Consider the following 22,401-nt stretch of genomic DNA (forward strand, 5'->3'; position numbering starts at 1 on the left):
CATCAGCAGCTCTAACTTGGTCGAAATAAATCATTAATTTACTGAGTCACTGAGTCAGATATAAAATATGCTGGCTCCACACCGCTGATTTCCCCCCACTGTTTCTCTCTGCCGTGCCGGCTGCCCGCTGAGCAGCTGCCCCACTGCAGCGGTTCGTTGGCGCCTCTCACTCCTCTCCCGAGGTAGTCGTCGGCAACAGCATCCAGCAAAAAACTGCCGGCGCTGACATTAATACAGCAGAATGATTCTGCTTCTGTTGGCATCGGAGGGCAAATTTTAGCAAAGGCTCCACCAGTCGATGTTTGCTCTCGGTAGCTCGGGTTCTGGATGGTCCCCGCCAGCCATATCCTCCACGCTGCCGGTGCAGCCTGGAGCGGCCTCTCTCCGCCTGAATATCCGAGTCAGCCAAAACACTGAAGAATGTACACTGCAAATACCCTCGTCCATATTCTGCACTGCAAGCATACTTTGGGGTGCCATTTTCGCTGTTGAAAAGCTCCAAAGCTGTTCCTAAAATAGTTCTTCCTTGCCTCCAATGACGTCACGTCACGTCACTGGAGACAGGGAGAACAACAGATTTTGCAGCTGCGCCCGGAGAATATCGGCAAGAACTGCAGCCATTTTTTACACTATATCCCAAAGAGATAAGGTTGAAAATTGCAATTACATTAAACAAACAGAATGCAGGAGCTGTCTCGGAAAAAAATTTAAAGTTACACCAAACTGCACTGCATCAGATTTTAAAGGTAAATGACAAATACTGCTAATTAACCTAATGTGACCGTGTGTAGCAGTTTTTAGAATTGTTATTTAATTAATTCACAACTCTAGGCCTTTTTCAAGTGTGTTGTTACTCTGTCTACCTCCTGTATGTGTGTGTTTGCGTGTCTGTACTCTGGCTACCTGTGTATGTGCTTCCTACTCTTCAACTTTCCTTGGGCAAATTTTGCTAGAGGTCTCTTGAAGTCATTTCTGTGTCAGCATTATAAATACGTATGCACCGTGTTGGATGTCAAAGTCTGAAGTTGCTGACTTTTTTTTTTTTGCTCTGCACTATTCAGTTTTTGTCACGAGGCCTTGAGTAGAAAGGTGAAGAGTACAGAGTTCAGCAGGAAGACACATCCGTGAGGACACAATTAGCTTACCAGAGAAAAAGGCAAAAGAGGTCAGGAGTCAGTGAGCAGACCTCATTGTCATCATACATTGTTGCATTCATTATTTTATATTAATAATAATTATATGCAATGCAGTTTTTCAAGAGTATTCTCCTATGTTATATACGACCCAGTTTAATGGGAAGGCTAATACATAGTATGACATTACACAGATATTCCGCGTGTCATGAGGACACATTTTAGGCGTTTTGCCTGTCATTTGTACACCACACAAGAAAACTACAGTAACATCTGCAGTTGGGTTGAGGCAACAAAACCACTCACTTAAGTTTAAGCACCAAAACCACTTAGTTAGGGTTAGGAAAATGTCATAGTTCGGGCTTAAGATAAGTATGTAAACTAAGTAAAATACATACGGAAACATAAATATGGAAAACACGTCATAAACGGGACAAAAAAACGGGACAAACGTCACTAACGTGAGCAACAAAACAAAACACCGGTCTCGAATATCGGTCTCCTGGTTAAAAGTCATGTGTTTGCTGTACTCATCCGGCTCCCCATCCGCCCACCATAAGCGTCCCTTCACGCTTTTTGTTCTACACCAATAGCTCCGATAGTAGCATATTTATGCGGAGCGTTGATGATGCAGTCAGTTCAGACTACATGCCGTACAAATGGGACGCCAAATACAAGAATGCAAGCGTCCTTATTCCACACTAAATGCGTGGCATTTATACGACTTTCCGTGCGAACAGGCTGGTTATATCATAATATCTAAATATGAAGTATTGGAGGCACCGCATGGCAAAATGTGCTCATTCATCGTGATGAACACAAACACAAGGCAGACATCTAGATCTAGACACTAGACCAGCCTATAGTGTTTAGAACCAAATATTCAAAAATGGCCCCACATCTCTACTGTAAGTTTATGATCACACAAACTATTTACACAGATTATTGAAATAAATGAAAAAGGAAGATAATATACAGTATTATAGAGCCTTTAACAGAAAGACAAGCTGTGCGAGCCAGATATGTGATCGTGCTGATTACCCTTGGAGTTATAGACAGTAAATGTGAGTAATTACTCACATTAAAATAAACCATGGAAAGATTAGGAGATAACCAGCGCCCACTGGGCATTTAGAAGTGTGACACTGAATTACAGGAAGAATACACAAAAACATACAAGACAGTCCAGTGAGACCCCCTGAAAGTAGTGAACTACTTTCTGTTTTCTCCCAGGAAGACACGAGGAGGAATACTCTGTCACTGAGTATCCCAAATGCATTTAAACAGCTTCACTACAAGACAACAAGGCTAAGTACATACTTAGGCACAGCAGGGCTTTGACTTAAATGCTAACGTCAGCATGCTGACATGCTCACAATGACAATGTTAGCATGCTAATGCAAAGCAGGTATAACCAAGTTTGCCATCTTAGATCAGTGTGTTAGCATGCAAACATTTGCTGATTCGCACTAAACACACTACAGCTGGGGCTGATGGGAATGTCATTAGTTTTGCAAGTATTAAGTCATAAACCAAAGTTTATGGCGCTAGATGAAAAGTTAAGGGAACACTACAGCAAATACAACCAATCCTGATGGAAAACTGAATGTCTGCACAAAGTTCCATGGCAATACATCCAATAGCTGTTAACATATTTCACTTCAAATCACAAATGTGAACCCTCATGGTGGTGCTAGAGGAAATGCAGTGATACATTGTCTGAGAAAAGAAGAATTCCTGGACAAGATCTGGTGCCAGTCTATCCAGTAGATGTTGAGATATTTCACAGGACAAGTGGAAATGTTCACATGATGGTGGCGCTTGAAGAAAAGTCAGTGGATCACCAAAGTTACTAGGATTCATCCTCACGGGTCCATGAAACACATTTTCACAGCAATCCATTTAATACATACTTGGCAACCTTGAGACCTCAACATTACGGAGCATTTTGGAACCAATGAAAAATGTTTCCCCCTGAAAAATGTTAGTTTCAGAGACTTTGTTTCCTGCATTCTGTTGACTTTTAAAAAATGAAAATTGCAAAATAATTATAATTATAAAGTACACTGCAAAAGCATTTTTATGTTAAATAGCCTACTTTTAATTTGACTTTTAATTCTCAGGGACGAATACAGAGTAATTGGCCCCTCTGGTGTGAACTTGTGTGAATCTCTGGCATCATCAGTTTTCATTCATTCACTCATTCATCCATTATTGTGCCCCTGCTTCAGTAGGCCTATTTCTTTCTCCAACTCTCCATTTCTCTCTCCTTCTGTCACTCACTGAAGGTCCTTTCAGACACAACGTGACAACGGCACCACATGGCTTTGAAACCCGTTATTTTTCTAATGGCTTGCGCCATGCCACAACGGCTTTTTGCTGCATTGAGTAAAGCTCAACTTTGGGTGCAACGCGCACTGACAATGGAGTGCAGCTCAAACCGTATGCAGCTCTCTTCTCCCATGAAACGACGTTTGGTGTAGCTGTATTGTTGTTCGGGTGGAAACAGTAGGGCGTATACACGCTGTTGAGTGCCAGAAACAGGTTGAGATAATGAAAAGGAAGAAAAGGTGTGAACATTTGTCATTAATCAGGAAAAATACAGGAGAATTGTGACCCCGGTAGGAAACCGGGAGAGAGTATTGAAAAACGGGAATCTCCCGGGAAAATCGGGAGGGTTGGCAAGTATGATCCGATAGTTATTGAGATATTTCAATCTGGACCTAAGTGGTGGACCGACCACTCAACCAACAGACCACTATAGCATTATTGCTAGAATGGCTAAAAACTACCCATTTTTCCATGGCTGTTAATGTATATTTGGTGACTAACTCCCTGGTTACAGAAACTGTTCCAATAGCAGCCAAAACATGTTTATCTAACATGTTGGGAAATGTGATTTAATTGTTATGTTTCAGCAGTAAGAGGGCATGGTTTCTACTAGTACTTTCTGCATCAAATGCAAGCATATTATGATATATGATATCATATCAAATATACAGTTGTTCCCAGCACAAATAATAAATCATCTTTATTCGACTATGTCTTATCAAAATGTGAATATAAAGTTTTCATAATGACAACTTTGTTGTGAGCGGGCGAGGAGACAGAGGGAGTACACATTTTGAATTAAAATGTCTGGATCCAGCGTAAGATAAAATGGGTTATTTGTTTTTTTAACATCCACTGTTAGATAAGAGATGCAAGAAAAAAGCAGGAAAAAAAACACTATCTATGATCTTTACCTGTCAATAATCATAAATAAAATATGCTCGGTTCACTAGAGTTGCAGTTTCAACCAATTACTGTCCAAGTCTTCCGGGAATCGACTCCAATGCCAAAATTACCTCTAGTGCTCAAAACCATAAAAGCATTCATGGAGGCAATTAGAAGGTTCTCTGTTGTGTGTCTCGAACATAAATACTGCACAGACTTCCCTCATGGGACTAAACAAACCAGTGCATTTCTTGATAAATGAATGCAGAAAAGGCAATTTTTATAAAGCTTCAGGGAAATATGACTCTGACAGCATTCTATTTTTATCAAGCGCTATATGTTTTATTTTCATCGCTAAACCATTTTTCAAGCTGTCAGAGAGAAAATAAAAATAAATGAAGAGAACAAAACACGCCCAGACCCATCTCGCCATCACTTCACATGGCTACACCCATCTCAAACCTCTTATCGATACAGCCATCGCTCTACGACGGCTGCTGCTGTGTGAGCTTCTCTCACAACAACTTGTCTTTCACATGGTCCCATTCCTATTGATTTCTGTCCACGTTTCCATTACTCAGTGGTAAAATGTCATATGAAACACAAATTCCTTTGCTTAAAGTTGATGTACAGCATTGCGCATACTGAGGATTTGACAAATCCATTACTGTTGTTACCGCACCGCATGTGTTTTGACAAGATTGGTGATCACAGCTCACCGTAGTGATGACAGGGCCATGTAATTCCTGACTGATGGATACGTCACTTTGCCCTGCAGAGTTGATTACGGCAGAAAATGCACAGCAGGCCGCTGCCTTGTTCTCATGTGTGAACTTTGTCATCTCTGCTTGTCTGACAATCCCAGATCAATACTCAATCAAAGAGGGTTTTTTTTGCCTTCGGCTGATCTGTTGCTTCTCAGTGCGAAAGCCCAGAAAAACCGAGCAGCGGACTACATGCTGTCGTCTAAAAAACAAGACGGGACTGTTGCAGAAGATGAGAGAGGAAGACAACGGGAGCAGTCGGAGGAGATACTCAGTGACCGTGTACAGTACAGCTTCGCTCAAACACAGCGGGACGCGCTAGTAATTTGGAATAAGTAGGAGACGGTGCGGAGGGAGAGATACAGGCTGACAAGATGGAGGAGACTGTCTCCTCCAATCACATTCCCATCAGTGTGCTGTGCCCAGATCAGAGTTTTAATGAAATAATTGAAATGCCATACTGCTTAGAGGAAAACGAGGATGAAGCTCTTTGTGAGGATGATTGTGATACTACTTTAGTTCAAACACGACAATATCGTTGCTCAGGTCAGTCAGGGTGATGGATAGATGTAATTGTGAGCTTAAAGCTTCAGTAAGCAGAATGTTTTTGGCATATTGGGCAAAAAAATCCATAATAACCTTTCAGTATATTGTAATTCAAGTGACAGGGCTCCGCAGCGACTTACGTTATCGTCTCCGACCGGGTTCCGGTGTCTCCCCTGTTCCCTCGGGCCGCGGTCGGGATGCTGAGGCAGGAAAAGCCAACACTAGGATCAGCATTGATGGAGAGACCTTTGTCTGGTCAACTAACATTACTGCCAAGCAGGTGAAATATAGAGTGATATTTTGGTTTTAGCTGACGTGTGTCGCCTCACTGTTTTGACGGATGCTCGCTCACATTCAGGTAGCGCGTGCACAGGACGCTGACTTTCGTTGACTTATCGGCCACAGGTGTCGCTGTAACAAGCGATTTCTGATTCTTACAAACAGTCCCTTTAATTGGAATACTTTTGACATTTCTAATTCAATTAAATGAAAGTCCTAAAATTCCTTAGATATGTCCTGAGAGTAAACAAGCTATAAATAAAACTGCTCTTTCATTTTCCATTTGCTAAGGCTTCACTCTTGCAGTAATTATCAATGATATGGTGAAAGATGAGAAAGATAAGAGAATATCAAATTGAGATATGTGGTAATGATAGGGAGAGAGACTGCATTTTTATGACCTAGGCCATCTGGATATTCTATTAGTGAAACTGTTTGGAGCACTTATAGGATCAGTTTCAGATTTGTGGTTATGGTGAATTAAATTATGGAGGATGCATTTGCTCATTGATATACTCTGCTCTGTGAGGGGTTGATAGCAAAATATCTGGGGATGCTCGGTCAAAGCTCTGGTCTAGGTGAAACAACAAGATTAAGGGCTCTATCTTACATCTGGCACAAAGTGGCACACAGCGCAACTGTCATTGCGAGTTTCAGACCGACGCAGTTGTCATTACCACAAACAGCGCCCACGTTGTGTAGGTAGCAAATGTACTTGTGCCCATCTGTGCGCCCATGGGCGTGTTGGTCTTAAAATGAGGTGTGGTCAGGGGCATTGTTGGTGCTTTGCTATCTTGAGGCAGCAGAGAGCGACAAAAACCAGGTCTAAAGTCAATGGCGCACTACTTTGCTGCTATTTAATGGCCGCATTATGCAGATAGTAAGATGCACCAATTTTATGGTGGAAATGTTTTTATTCATGTTAAAGAAAACATAAAATCCTAGCAAAAGTGAAGTTCTGTACCAGTTTTATAGCATAGCATGTGAACATTTGCTAATTAGCTAGTTAAGTACAACGAAGCTGATGGGAATTTCATTAGTTTTGCAGGTATCATTGTTATTGTATGAGTCTGAGGAAGTAAGAGGCTTTTTTCTGGGCAGAAATAGGCTAATGATAGTGTGTATACTGTCCGTCATACACTCAGAGGCTTCCCCCACACATGTTTTTATTAACAACATGTGTCATGATGAGTTCATGAGTGCTGTTTTTTTGCTGCTAATTCAAAGTTTGCGGGCCCTCTTTCCTTAAACGGCGGCGTTTTGAGGCTGATGCGCATTACGCATCGACTCTCCGGCAGTGCCCGGCTGCAAGCCTGTACGTAATCCGGATTGAACACTCCCCAATGGACAGCGAAATGGAGTAAACAGAGTGCCCAGTGAACAGAATACAAAACTCATCAATATATGATAACTCTAGGGTTGTACCGAATAGTTGGAAGGTTTGAAGCTTCATTCATAACCTTGACTTTCAAATTCTAAAATCAACAATTGAATGCTGCGCACGTTTTTTTTCTTTTTCTTTTTGTACATTTCTATTCATTCTGCTTCTGGTATTTATACACAGTTCCATATAAAGATCAGGTTACACTAATATTATTAGTAGTATACTATTTCTAAAATTAGATTCCATTGGTGGCTTCGTAAGATTGTTTACGAGTTGTGTGATCCAAACATTTTCTTTAACTCCAGAGCGTTGCAAAGTCCGAAAGTCAAAATGTATTTATGATATTATTAATATAATAATTTCCAACATTATTAACTTATTTTAACTAAATATTCGGCCTCAGTCCATATCTGTTGTTGTTTAGCCTTTCAAAAACCACTTGCTTCTCCAATTTGCCAAATCTGCCATTTAAACAGCAATGCAGCAGGTGGAATGGGAGATGACTCTCTGATTGGTTTGATTCATGTTATTCTCAAAATACACCTATGATTAATTTAGAGACTAAACACAACCTCTTTCCTCCTTGCGCCTTAATTTGCGTCCAGATTATGTGCCGTTTAAGTAGCAAAAGTGAAGTTGGACATCCGGACTGAAGACATGCTACGCACAGCATCTCAAGTAAGAGGCTTTTTTTCTGGGCAGAGATAGGTTAATGATAGTGTGTATAAGCTTTATTGTACTGTAAGCTATACTGTGTGTTGTGAATTCAACGAACCGCCGAGTCCCGTTTAATGCTGTGTTGAGACTACCTCAATTATTGTGCCTGCTGCTTGTTTTCTGTGTTTAACACGTTGCATTGGCTGTGTCATCTCACGCTGTGGGCCCCTGCTTGTGTTAGTTTCTGTCGCCATGTGTAAAGCCATTCAGCTGCATTTTATCAGTTAAAGGACCAGTGCCGCGGCTGACGAACCCGAGTTTGCCTGCCGGGTTTCCGGGTGATAAAAAGGACAGCTATTGTGTCTTTCCGCAGCAGTTAGGATTTTCTCTTTGCTTTGAACATTTTCCCCTCTCTATCCTTTACTAAAACCCACACACACACCTACACACACCTACACACACCTACACACTCCCACCTCATAGGCACAAATAGCGTGGCAGCCTAACTCAGCTTTCACAGATGTGGAAACCTTCTGGGTGAGCAACCCTTTTTGAGAATGTATCAACGGTTCGGTTATTGGTCCCTGATCCCAGGTTGGTGCCCCCATTATTATTAATGCTTATTAACTATCGTTTTAATATTAGTAATTGTATTGATCTTAATAATCATCTTTAAGATTTACTAATAACCCAAACCTCCCTATACCAGATCCCAACATCTCACACTGGAATTGTGTCCAAAAGGGATCTTCAGGGTCAGTACTAGGGATGTCACGGTACCAGAAATCTAGTAGTCGATACCAATACCAGTGAATTTACACGATTCTCGATACCACGGTAAAAAAAACAAAAAAAACAATGAATCCCATGTAATTCAGCACGCACTCCTTTTATTAAAACATTTGAACATTACAAAAAAACAGTGGCAAGTAGCCTTCAAGTATTTAAAAAAAATAATATTGTCAGGATGTCTGTCTTTGAGGTGCTTTGCTAAATTGGAAGTATTTCCTCCTTTGGAAAGAAAAGTGCGACGGCACCGTTACTGCACCGCATACTGTTTTTTGCGAATCGATTATTACTCCTTGTAAATCTGCCTCGAACTCAAAGTACCTCCATACCCGACTCTTGCTATTTGTTTTCTCAACGAGTTGAGGTGGAGGTAGCGCTGCAGCAGCTGCCATCTTTCACGTCTCGTGTTGTTGGTTTTTTTTTTCTGTGCTGTTACGGCGTTCTTCTTCTTCCTTCATTTCACGACAGATGAGAACACTTGTAAGCGTATACTGCCCCCATTAGATCCGGAAGAATCACATCTCCAGTACCTCCGCTCCGGTACCAAATGACCATTACAGGCATCATTCGGTAACTTCGGTACCGAAGAAAAGGAGTACCGTCCATTTTTTTAATTTTGGTACCAAGTTGGTACCGAAGTATCGGTTCTCATGACATCCCTAGTCAGTACAGACAGAAGAAGTGACCAAAGAAATATATATATATATATATGGGCAATGAAAGTATTATAGACATGAAAGAATGTGAACCTATCCTTTACTTAAGTGGTATAAACTGCAACACCAAAACCAGTAAACTGTTCATCTCATAATTCACTATCTACCCGTAAAGCGACCCTAACCCTAACCCTGGAAACCTTTTTCTATTCAGAAAAATACTTTTGAAGAGCTGGTTCCCGATAGATAGAAGGACTACGATGGCAGGGATCGGCCTTGTGAAACAAAGAGGGGAGATAATCTAAATTGGAGAACCTGGAGTGCAATGGGGGTTTCGAAAGGGGCAACGGCTGTCTTTCTACTTGCCAGGGAGGGGGAGAGGAGATTGGGCGATGGGGAGAGATTGGTTTGTATGGTTTGGACTCTGAGGGTTTCCAGAGTGTGTGTGTGTGTGTGTGTGTGTGTGTGTGTGTGAGTGAGAAGAGCGGGTCCCTGCCGAACCAGAGAGAGGGACAGATAATCAAGCCCGAGTTGATGTGGGACTTTGTGTAGGGGCAAAGGAGAATAGAAACTCTTTAATAGATTAGCAGCACTCAAGTACTGGAACGGCCACCAGGGAAGCCAAGAGTTGAGCCATTGTCACACCTTGAATTCCCAATCCTCTTTACACCTTCATACGACTATAGCTTCGGGGCTTCACATTCTGCTTTTGGACAAGTCTCTCCCTCTGAAATTAGGAATAAATTCTCATCTACATAACACTCATGCGGGACAAGGAGAAGAGAGAGAGAGAGAGAGAGAGAGGGAGGGAGGGAGAAAAGAGTGACAGAAGGCTGAGAGAGAGATGGATGTTGATGCTATTTAGCTTTGGAATGACACAGGGAACCACATAACGCCTGCGAGGGAGCGAAATAATTTACTCCAAACCACAGAAATGTATTCAAATAAAGTCCTATTCACATATATTCAGATCAAATCACTGTTGAAAATAAAGGCCATTTAGAATGCAATTTTTTCCCTCTCAGTGGTGTAATGCATATCGCTCCCAATGGTAATTCAAAAGAAGATAGCTCAGTTAAGAAGGCTCAGGAAAATCAATGATGCCTTACTGGCGAAAAGCGAACAGATGCATATAAATGAGTGAGTTTCTCACTGAATTGGAACTTTGCATTTCTATCCACTGGCCATAAGGACTTAGATCACGCTGCATTGGTCTGTTCAGAATGCAAATTTTGTTTTACACTTTCAATCACTTATCATTCAGCATACAATCTTTCACTTGAAAATGTCACGGGTGTATCTTCTAATCATTCTCAGTTTAGACGCCGCGACTCACCGAGACTAAACATGAGTCACCGAGTAATTAGAGGAAAATAAAAGGTGACCAGGTGGGCTTATTGCGTCGCTGCACCAAATGGCATCATGTACATACACATCCATAAGAGCAAAGGGGGGAGGGAAAAAAAACTAATTTATCCTAACACAACAATGTCCCAGAGTTAATTGGGCAGCGGCCTCAGTAGATACCTTGGACATTTATTTGCCAGACCTTCTCAGTCTGACAAGCTGATAATGAGGCATTGTGGGACAGCGGGTCACCTGGTGGGGTGTTAGACAGACTGTGCTCCAGCTAACAAAGGGAAAGAGAGAGAGAGAGAGAGACAGAGAGAGAGAGAGAGAGAGAGAGAGAGAGAGAGAGAGAGAGAGAGAGAGAGGTAGAGAAGGAGACCATAATGGGACAAACGGGCACCATCATGCTACAAATTACCTGCCACTTTCGGTGTAATCTCTCAGTTGAATCATTATCTATCTCCTGAATCAATCTCTGTCTCGCCTCCTCTGCACCCACTAACTGCTGTTGGCACCCCACCAAGCCTCGGCTTCAACTACTAGCCTCTTCCAAACTTACCAAAGGTACCTACGCTAGTAATTACCTTCTGATGTGATTCACCTTTTGTTTTCACCGGCATGCTGTCAGGGTTCCTGCCTGGCTTTGCATGTTGCGACGACGCAGCGGGGGAGCGAGCGTGTGCTTTGAGACGGAGGGACGAAGGGGAGCGGGGACGAACAACGGGGCAGGGGCACGGTATGGAGGACATATTAATGACTGCAGCTCAGACAATGCTGTAGCTGCACGCAGGGTGCTGCAGGTGCAGACAAGTGACGAATGGTTCTAGACGAGTGGTTCGCATAAAGCAGGTCAGGACACAATATGTGCTCCATAGGCCCCGTTTTAATGGCGGGATATGGATTTGTGGTGATGGCGGGTGTTTTTGTGCCGACACCTTTATTGTTTTGGTGAACATGGCTGTGTTAGCGTGTGTGTGTCAATAGTAATTGACACATCCCTCTAAATTGCTGGCAGAGCAATTTATATGCAATTTATATGTCAAGGATGACTGAGGTTTATTTTGCTTCCTTTGGCTTGTTTGGACCAGGTGGCAGATGTAACTACTTACAATAATGGTGGCTCTGTTCCATTTAAGTGTCCCAGTAAGCCATGTCAGTGAGCCAGCATGTACTATACCAGGAACTTGAGGCTACTTCCACATTAATACCTTTTCGTTTTAAAACGAAAACGACATCCGCCCAGACGAGTGTTTTAGGGCCAATTCAGAATTAATCTCCGTCCATACCATGCCTGAAAAAATAGGGCTGTCAAAGTTAAACGCGATAATAACACATTAACACAAATTGGTTTTAATGCCACTAATTAACAACTTGCGATTTTCAGGCTGTAGCTGGCTCAGTTAAGCTAGAGTAAAGATACTGGTATCATATGAAACTAGCAAACCTAAAAAAAATCGATTGGTACCAACCATGTCATACTAGCTTGTCGCGAAGGAGGCTAAATAACGCTGCAAACTTAAACTAAATTTTGGCGAGGAAAAATTGGCATGGCGATTTTCAAAGGGGTCCCTTGACCTCTGACCTCAAGATATGTGAATGGAAAGGGGTTCTATGGGTACCCACGAGTCTCCTCTTTACAGACATGCCCACTTTATGATAATCACATGCAGTTTTGGGAACATCATAGTCAAGTCAGCACACTGACACACTGACAGCTGTTGTTGCCTGTTGAGCTGGAGTTTGCCATGTTATAATTTGACCATATTGTTATGCTAACTGTAGTACCTGTGAGGGTTTCTGGACAATATTTGTCATTCTTTGGGGTTATTAATTGATTTCCAGTAATAAATATGAGCATGCAGTAATTTGCAATTAATCGCATTAATTGCGATTAAATATTTTTAGCGATTTACAGCCCTACTGAAAACGCATATCACATGACCACTCGGAAAATACTATGAAGGAAGTACAGCAATGGGCGAAAAGTAAGACCAGAGATTTCTTTGCTTGGACCGACGACGAGGTGGAGCTGTTACCAAAAGTATCACTCGAGTATAAGCCCTTCAACCCTGCAGAAAACACATCAGATGTCATTTGTTTTCTTCCGGAAAAGGTTTACGTGATGAATCGGGGAAGGACACGTCATGACTGATAAGACCCAATCAAGACGCGAACGTGGGTGTCTGCGTCATCGTTTTTAAAAGGTGTCCATTTCTGCCCGTCCAGACTAAAAACGCAACCCCGGAGTTGTGAACTAAAACGGGGTCAGCAGAGTTTTCAAACGTCTCCCTTTTAGAGGCTTGAAAATGCGGGAGTAGTATAGACGCTTTGCATAAATGTAGCAAAAGTCATGCGTTTTAAAACAAAATCATATTAGTGTGGATGTAGCCTGAAAATAGCTCACCGAAATGGAACAGAGCCATCATCTACTGTATGCTACCAACCAGGATTTTTTTTATCCTATGCCAAGCCAAAATGTCTGCTGTGAAAAAAGGCCTATTGGAGCACATTTATCATGATATAAAATTACATGTGATATGACAGAAGTTTTATCCATGTTGCCCACCTCTAAGCTGTATTTATCCAGCCTGTGTGCGTGTGTGTGTGCGTGTGTGTGTGTGTATGTGAGAGAGAGAGAGAGAGAGAGAGCAGAGAGCAGAGCAGCACAGCGGACCAGATCCATCCCTCTCTCCCTTCACAGCAGGAACCCGGGCCTTAATTACCTCTGATATAAACACAAATTAGTCTGGAACACAAACAGAGACTCGGCTATGAGGAATATCTTCATTTATACCCCTATCATGTCCAATTACACAAGATATATCACCTGGATGCTAGGTTTAACTTGTCTGCATTGTGGTGGCAGAGGAGAGATAAACATAAATTACCAAAAACACGACAGTCGTAACACAGTAATTTTCCAGCAGCACGCCATTCAACCCCTACAAATTTAGATCAAACGATTTTTGTGTCTGCGAATCATTGGCGATGTGCATGGCTGTCACTGATGTTACTGTTATGTTGATGTCGCCACAGTGGCTCCCAAGTGACTCTCAAAACAAACGGAGGAATGAAACTCCGAAGAGAGGTATGTAATATGGTGGAAACAGTCTATAAATGGAACATTATCATGCCTACGCAGAGATGTGATTTTGAATTTTTTGCCCATTTACTATAAATTATGTACACATTACCCCAAAATAGCTCAAAATATGTATTAATCCCCCACTAAAAATAGTCCCCAACAACTACTTCGGTGTTGAGTAACGTTTGATAAAATGGACAGCATCTGTTTAACCCTCCTGTTGTGTTTGTTTCATGTTCATTCATTTTGTGTTCCCGGTCCAAAATGACCGCCCCATTATGGCTGATTATAAATCCTTAACGATACAAATATTGTCACCTAATGTTGTGTTTGATCTTCTTATCAACTAAAGTTCTTGTAAAAATGACCAAGTTTTGAACTTGGCTGTAGTCCTCATTGACCTGAGCTCATACAATTTGTTTTTGAGTAAAAGAAAGCATAATTTATGGATTATTTCGACTGTAACGAATACCAAGGACATTTGTTTTCAAACCATTTAAATTTTAAATTAATTTTACATTTTTTAATGCAGTAACGCAAATTCGTTTTAACGCCACAAATTTCTTTAACGCATTAATGCAATCGATCTTTCGGAGGTTAAAGCGGGCTCAGTTAGAGTGAAGATACTGACATCACATGAAACTACAAAACTTAACATATCCATTGGTACCGACCGTAAAGGAGGCTAAACAACACCCGAAACTTGCCCCAAACGAACATGGCCATTTTCAAAGGGGTCCCTTGACCTCTGACCTCAAGATATGTGAATGTAAATGGGTTCTATGGGTAACCAAGAGTCTCCCCTTTACAGACATGCCCACTTTATGATAATCACATGCAGTTCGGGGCAAGTCATAGTCAAGTCAGCACACTGACACACTTCTTGAGTTTGCCATGTTATGATTTGAGCATATTATTTTATGCTAAATGCAGTACCTGTGAGGGTTTCTGGACAATATTTTTCATTGTTTTGTGTGGTTAATTGATTTCCAATGATAAATATATGCATACATTTGCATAAAACAAGCATATTTGCCCACTACAATGTTGATAAGAGTATTAAATACTTGACAAATCTCCCTTTAAGGATCTGAACAGATAAAAAATGTGCGATTAATTTTGGATTAATCATGGACAATCATGCGATTAATCGCGATTAAATATTTTAATCCATTGACAGCCCCGTTTTAAATACTACAAAAAGTTCAATAAAAGACTGAAATTTTAATACAAATCATCTAAATGTATTTTGTGTGATCAGATGCCCTGTGTAGACAAAGTCAAGGAATCTTATGACAATCAGATAAAATTAACTACATTTTTCAAAGCGTAAACTTTTAAATCGTTCAAATTTGACCAAAACACAACATGAGGGAATTTTATTTTAAAAAAGAGATGTAACTATATAATGTATTTGTTATTTAAATATTTAAATATATACCTCTGCAGCGAAAACTGCAATTGTTGCAAAAATTGGGCCTGAGTGCTACAGACATGGTGGGGGCATTTAGAAAGCATTGAGAGGCAGACTAGTGCATTTTTACTTTTGATAAATTCAAGGGATTTGTTGATAATAAGAAAAAACATATCCTTCAGATAAAATGATGATGAAATTAAATAAAAATCTTTCAGCTACGTCAGTTGGGATGTTTGCTTGCTCGTGATAGCGGTCTGCGGGAGTAAATAAATCATTGCCAACAAAATGCTGATTTCATTGCAAGTCGACCAATATCATCCAAACTTGGTGTGAAAAAGTTATGATGCGTTCAAAATCTGTCAAGCCGCCCTAGTGAAGTGGGGCAAACGTAAGTCAGTCAATATCAGCGGCTATAAAAAAAGTTGGTAGACAGGGCAAAGATGGAGAGAATAGCGAAACAGCAAATATAGGGGAGTAGGATGATGTGTACAAAAAAGCCCAAGGGAATGCAGGGAATGAAGGGAGAAGAGAATGAACGAGATGAAGAGGAATAGAGAAAAAAAAACTAAGAGTGGTGGAGTAAACAGAGAGGAAGGAGAGGGCTTGCCAGGAGACTCAGGCTTTGGCTGCCTTTGTTATCAGTTTGCACAGAAATGTCAGAGCACTGTGACATTCTCCCCTACAGCTTCCCCTGCTGCCCAACCACTACTGTGTAACACACACACCACGCTGCTACAGATCACACACACATGCATGCATACATAAATTGTGGAAAAGCACATGTACCCATATTGATTCAAAAACACACACACAACATATGCACGTACATTAACATTCAGCATACGGTATAACGCCATTCATACACACACCATGTAGAGTTTTTTTAAGAAGGCAGATAGAGGTTAAAAGTTAGAAATTAAAAAATACTCCTATTCCCAAAACGTGCAGTTTATAATTGCACACGAGACAAATTAAAAATCTTTGATTAGTTCAATTTGTCAACAAATGTTCAAGTTAAAAACTCATAGAAGCTCACATACACACAACAATAACAATATCCAATTAAACATTATGTTGTGGTAAAAGACAAATGTTCAACGATGAACAATTCATTTAGCTGATCTCTCGATACTGTGAGGGAAGAATTTGTTTCTATCAATTTGGCCTCTTAGACCTTTGAGATGAGAATATTCACAGACTACAACATTAGCTGCAAGACTACAACATTTTTTTCCACGGAAGGATTTATAAGACATGATTTTCTTTCTGTTTTTTTTTTTCTCCTGGGAGGGCGGTGGAAGAGGAGCACTCATTTTTCTTTAGTGTGCAACCCTTATTGGCGATCTCACTCCTTTGGGCAGTGCTCACATGGTTCAACCTGCCTTTAGCGGGCTTATTATTATGCACTTAATTCCTTTTGTGATTTGAAACAAAGCCAAGTTAAGACATGTGTCTATATTTTTTAAACATTGCTTCTTGAATATATGGTTAATGTTCCATAAGGCAGTGATTCTCAAAGTGGTGTCCGGGGAACCCCAGGGATCTGTCGCACTATGCCAGGGGGTCCTTGAAAAGATATATATATATATATATATATATACATATGCTTCATAAATAATATTTAAAATGTTAAATTTATAGTATAATCTAACAGATTTATAGCTTGAATTATCTGCAAATATTTTTAATACATGTATATCTTTTTAGTACATTTCTCTTGTATTGTTCTTTCACATAATGAAGACTATATAAGTGTAAAACAATAGGTTACATCAAATTATTCCAAGGGACATACATGAGGGCGTCCCTGGTAGGGATGTTAATTTAGATTTATTTTTTCTAACTGATAATTGCTTCATTATACCTGAACAAAAACATACTAAAACTACTGTCAAACTAAAACTAAATATATAAAAACTAAAACTAAACCTTTCTGAAAAACTGAAACTAAACTAAAACAAGCAAACACACTCTGAAAATAAACTAAAAGTAAATAAAATGAAATTGAAAAGTCAAAATTAGAATAAAATAAAGACTAATTAAAAATTATTATAATCATGCACGAAACAGCGGACAGACACTAGCTGGTGAATATCAGTGGAGCATTTAGCAGCTTAAGAGCCAGAAGTTATCCCCGAGGAGTTGGTGGAAAACAAGACCGAGCTAAAGAGCTAGAGTGAATATTGGACTTACATTCGTCAGATGGACAGAAAGACGTCTCCAAATGAATGATAATGCTCTGTAATTGCTTGACGTGTGAACAGGCAACTGTTTGCAAAACAAGTTCGCAATATCAACTTGAAGGTGCAACTTGTCATAACGCAACAGACTGACTTTATCGTCAGTTTTTCTTCTTTACAAGGCCAGTGAGAAATGTTGTTACAGGAAGATTCACTGATGTCATGACTGACTACAACAACCATGAACTGTTGACATCAATGATCAAGAGATGTCTGACTATCTTTCTTCCCTTAAACAAAACAATCCTTTCAAAGCATTCTACCAGCGACCAGGAAACCTATTGGGATCTGACAGGTTGTTAAATACAATTTGAATGATTGACAGACAGATAGATAGACAGATCATTGAGGCTGAACTGACACGTTGCCAAAGTAGACTATTCAGTGCACAGATTTGCAGACATATAGCAAGAAACGCATCTTCAGAGCTTGCGTCGTTCATCTTATCTCCGAGCTCAATCACATCCGGCATCCATGACAACTAAAGTACCGAGAGGCTGTCAGATTACACCATACTGAAAATAAAATCAAACTTCACTTCGTTTTTGTTTTGCTCACTTTGGTTTCTTCAACCCGGCTATAATCCACTCAGGAAATAGCGGCTTACAGGGAGCTCGGGGTTTTAAAAGCATTTACTGAATATCTTTGAGATGTATTAAAAATAAAGAACACAGCATCACATAATTGCAAATAAAACTAAATTCAATTCTATCGCGTTCAAGCAAGAAGGTCTCTGGCGGATGATATGAGATAACCCGGTAATGTAAAATGAGTTTTTTAAAAAGTGTTTTCGTGCTGAGCTTGCAGGAAGTCAGAGTTAACTTGTCTACTAAACAGAGTCAGGGCTAAAAGCTACTACTTTGTGATGAGTCAGGTGTTTCGTGAGGTCTGGCCCTCACTTGGGCAAAACCAATAAGAGATTTCCCTGCTGGGGATTTGTGATTTTTTCTAATGCGCTCCCAGTGGCCTCATTTTCTATATAAGCATGTAATGTTGCGTGTACAGTATGAGTGTGCAGGCAAGCCAAAATGTAGATAATATATATATATTTTTACAGTAAAAAAACATCACTTGTGTGGTTGGATTCCACCATTTAATCCCTGTTAGTGCAGGATCAAAACGTCAAGATGCACTTTTAGTATGACTGCATTATTCTAACAAGATTCAACTATGCAAGTTTGTCAGCCTATTATCCTGGTCTGCATAGCCAGTAATGGCATGCTGTTGCTTACCTAATGTATACCCTCGCATAAGCAATGTCTTGTATTAGCAATTCATAACACAAGTTCAGCATGAAGTTGACAACCGCTCAAAATGTCTCTATGGGAAGCTGTCTGTGTACGAGAGAGTGTGTGTTTGTGTGTCTTTCCTCTGCCTGCCTGTTGACTGATCCCTCTTATCTGTGAAGCTCTGTTGGTAATTAAGGTTTTCGTCTGTTGGCTTTTTGTGCTAATGATGTGAGAACAAACAGTGAGAACCGTCATAGATTCGGCAGTGCATATATATATTTTTTTAATTCACCCTCTTGTTTTACTGTCTGCGCTTTCTGCTTCTAACCGCCTGACTGGGACGTACGTATGTTCAACAGACGTATTGCTGCGAACAATCTGTGCTCTGCAACATGTTTGCCCTTAAGGCACTTGACAGGTAGACCTGAGGGGCTCTTTTTTTCTCTGAATCAGTGGAACACAGTTCAAGGTGAACAGCAGGAGCACACATGGTGAAGCAACTGATTTTTGCTAATTTCGTCATCAGCGCCATGTGGTGCGACTATTGACAGTTGGGAAACATTGTGGGACTCGGAAGAATACATTTCAGTAGGTGTGGTACTGTAGGTAACTGGTAATAATAATGGCGCATCAAATCACCTCTTGTTTTCTTCTAAAAGCAGTACAGTCTGTCTTAAATGTCCAGAGCAGTCACAAAGTATCACCAGTTAAGAACCCAATTGTCATGTGTTGTAGAACATAGACTGTATATGAGAAGTGGACGTAGTCACTCATTGGTTTGTGGACTGACATTTTGAAGCCTCAAGTTCGGCAATTTGATCATTTCCGTCATGGTTTTTGACCATCACCATATTTTTTGTCATCTTGTTTTTTTGGTTGTCACCATCTTGGTTTTTGGCCGTCGCCATCATTTTTTTGGCTGTCACCATTTTGTTTTTTGACCCGCACCATCTTGGTTTTTGACCGTCAACATCTTGTTTTTTTGCAACCAGAAATAACAAGAGAGGGTGGAGCTATGTACAACCGTATGAGATGTTTTTAGGTCACCAAAATGTTACAATTAACTTTCATGAACTGAAAACGCACTGTGAAAGCGTTAAAGTTGTAAGACTAAAATGCGGACAACACCCTGACCGGACAACACCATGGTAGCGACCTGTCAATCACAAGGAAGCCTCTTCCTAAAGCATACTCTGCAACTAGCAATTGAGACCATAAACTCATGTGTACAATGTTTACTGAGGTAATAAATCAAGTGAGAAGTAGGGTCATTTCCTATATATAATCAGACTTCTTTTTGCAACCAGAGGAGTTGCTCCCAGTTGGCTCTTAGAAATAATGCAAGTTTAAGGCACTTCCGCATTAATTGGCTTCACTTTTCAGACCCAGAGGTAGCCCACTGGTGCAGAAATGTAAATCCAGATCCAGGCCAGTGAAGGAAACCATTAATCAATAAGTGGCAAACAGAACCTGGCAGTGAACAGCAACAGATAGTGTGTCCAGGATGTGACCGCCTCCACAATTCTCACTTAAGCGTCATGTCATATATAACCATTGTATGGTGGATGACAGACATTCACACCACAGCTGTACGTAGATAGAATAAACAATACATATATATTTTTAATTAATGTACCCTGCTTTAATGACACATGCACACACAATCAGCTTGTATAAGGTTGGCAGAACGTTAGCAAACAACTCTCCTGAAATAGAAACGCTGTACATTCAAACAGCATTTATTTATATTCCAGCCCGATGAGGGCACACAACTGTCACCGCGATAGCAACAGTGACAGCAGTGACAACAGCTCAGAGAGACAAAAAAAGAAGCTACTGTGACAACGTGACAAAGGCATCTAAGAGAATGTTAAGATTTACAGTAGAAGCCAGAGGTGAGGAGTCTTCTCAACGGCTCTGCCAGCCTTGCCTCAAAATGATTAATTTTGAAACACTTGACCATGAGATGGGGTGGAAAGGTAGTGCAGAGTCTGCTACTTTAGTCCATAAAGTAACAATCAGTCTCTACATATCGATCATCAGAATCAGATAACTGTCAAAAAATGCTTTACAATTGATAATATAAACAGTGTTTTGCCTTCCAATTTTTCCGAATGTCATAAAATCTTAGCATAAATCATTTAGCTGTTTCCGACACAGGACACGGGAGGAAAAAGATGGGAGAGGAGAGAAGGAGGCAAGGAAGTGAATATATTCGGTGTTATATACAGTAAGTCAAAGAACTTCAGAATAAAATTCTGTCACGCTCAGTAACGCTCACTTATTTCATCAATGCAGGAAAGGCATTTGACTCAAGCATGTATTTGTTGACGAATACATGAAAGAACAACTTTTAAAGGCCATATGAGTATTAAAGTAAGGTGTTAAAAAGCAAGCCATTTCCAAAATAAAAGCTTTTAAAGGTTGATTTCCTCATTTCTTGCTGACCAAGACCAATTGTAGATCCTGCACTGAAAATTGGCAACTCGGTTCCTACTCCATTGGGGCTGTTATAGATACATGTCTGTAGCATATGCTAAAATGCAGCTCCACAAATAGTAACCGAAATGAGATTTTTGTAATTCCTTCCACCAGTTGCGTCCATGGTACACTATTCCAAGGTGTTGATGCAGCAGAGATGGGGGAGGTAAAAAAGAGGGTGTGATGGGTGTGATATGAGGGTATATACAGCTACTGTGAGCATAGCATCTTTAAGTTATTCTGATGTCGTACGATTTTGTGTGGAAAATTAGACAATCTCAGTAAAACAAAACATAGGGCAGGTAGTGGTGCATATTGCTGTCTGTTACTCTTCCACAGTGTCAAATTTCATTAAGTTGCCTTGACTTAAGGTCTTTACACACAGGGGGCATGACAGGGGCAACAACATGAAAATGCAAAAATACTTGCATGCGAATATTTCTGGTCAGAACTATTCATACTTCCATCGATGCAAATTTGCAACAGTTGCAACACTTTTTTCGATAACAGGTTCGAAAGGTTTGCGAGGCAGAGGACCAACTACCGGCATCCTATTGACCCAGAGCAGCGTCTGGCAGTCTGTCTGAGGTAAACTGTTGTATAGCCTAAACTACTGTGAGCTATTTTAGTTTCCTTTTAGTGAAATGCTCTGAGTGAATTTGCCTCTGGTAAACTATTAAGCAGTGTATATGTCTCGGGCTTTTATTGTGAAAAGTAAGAACAGAAGGAGTGAATCTGGTATGCGTTGCCTTGCTGCACCCGATCTGACTGTTATCAGGCTATTGAATAGGCATTATCAACACATCTGTCCCAAGTATGTAGACTAGTAGGTGCCTACTAAAATAATGGTAGGTTCACAAGGCTGTAATCACCCATTTATTTCAGTGAGCCAATGTTCACCATAGATGTGGGTCATTAAGGCCCTAATATGTTGTAAAAGTGAAAGCGAAACTTAAAAGCAACACGTTCTAACACGTAAAACTTAATTAAATGTTTTGAAATGTTTTCAACACAAACAAAACAACTTCTACTTTAAGTTTAGGCAATAAAACACAAAAATATAACTTATTTAGGTTCAGGCAACAAAACTACAACTTGTTTAGGTTTATGAAAAAAAAAACATTTGGTTAAGTTTAGGGAAAAACATCATGTTTTGGCTTAAAATAACGTTGCTG

General features: G+C 40.4%; 1 protein-coding gene across 1 annotated transcript in view; it reads right to left on the reverse strand.

Moving 5' to 3' along the window:
- Positions 1-22,401, reverse strand: part of cdh13 (cadherin 13, H-cadherin (heart)) — a 441,664-nt gene that overhangs the window by 183,091 nt on the left and 236,172 nt on the right. The gene's annotated exons all lie outside the window — the stretch shown is intronic.

Source organism: Sebastes fasciatus, chromosome 4, assembly GCF_043250625.1.
Source record: "Sebastes fasciatus isolate fSebFas1 chromosome 4, fSebFas1.pri, whole genome shotgun sequence".
In the NCBI taxonomy this organism is placed as follows: Eukaryota; Metazoa; Chordata; class Actinopteri; order Perciformes; family Sebastidae; genus Sebastes; species Sebastes fasciatus.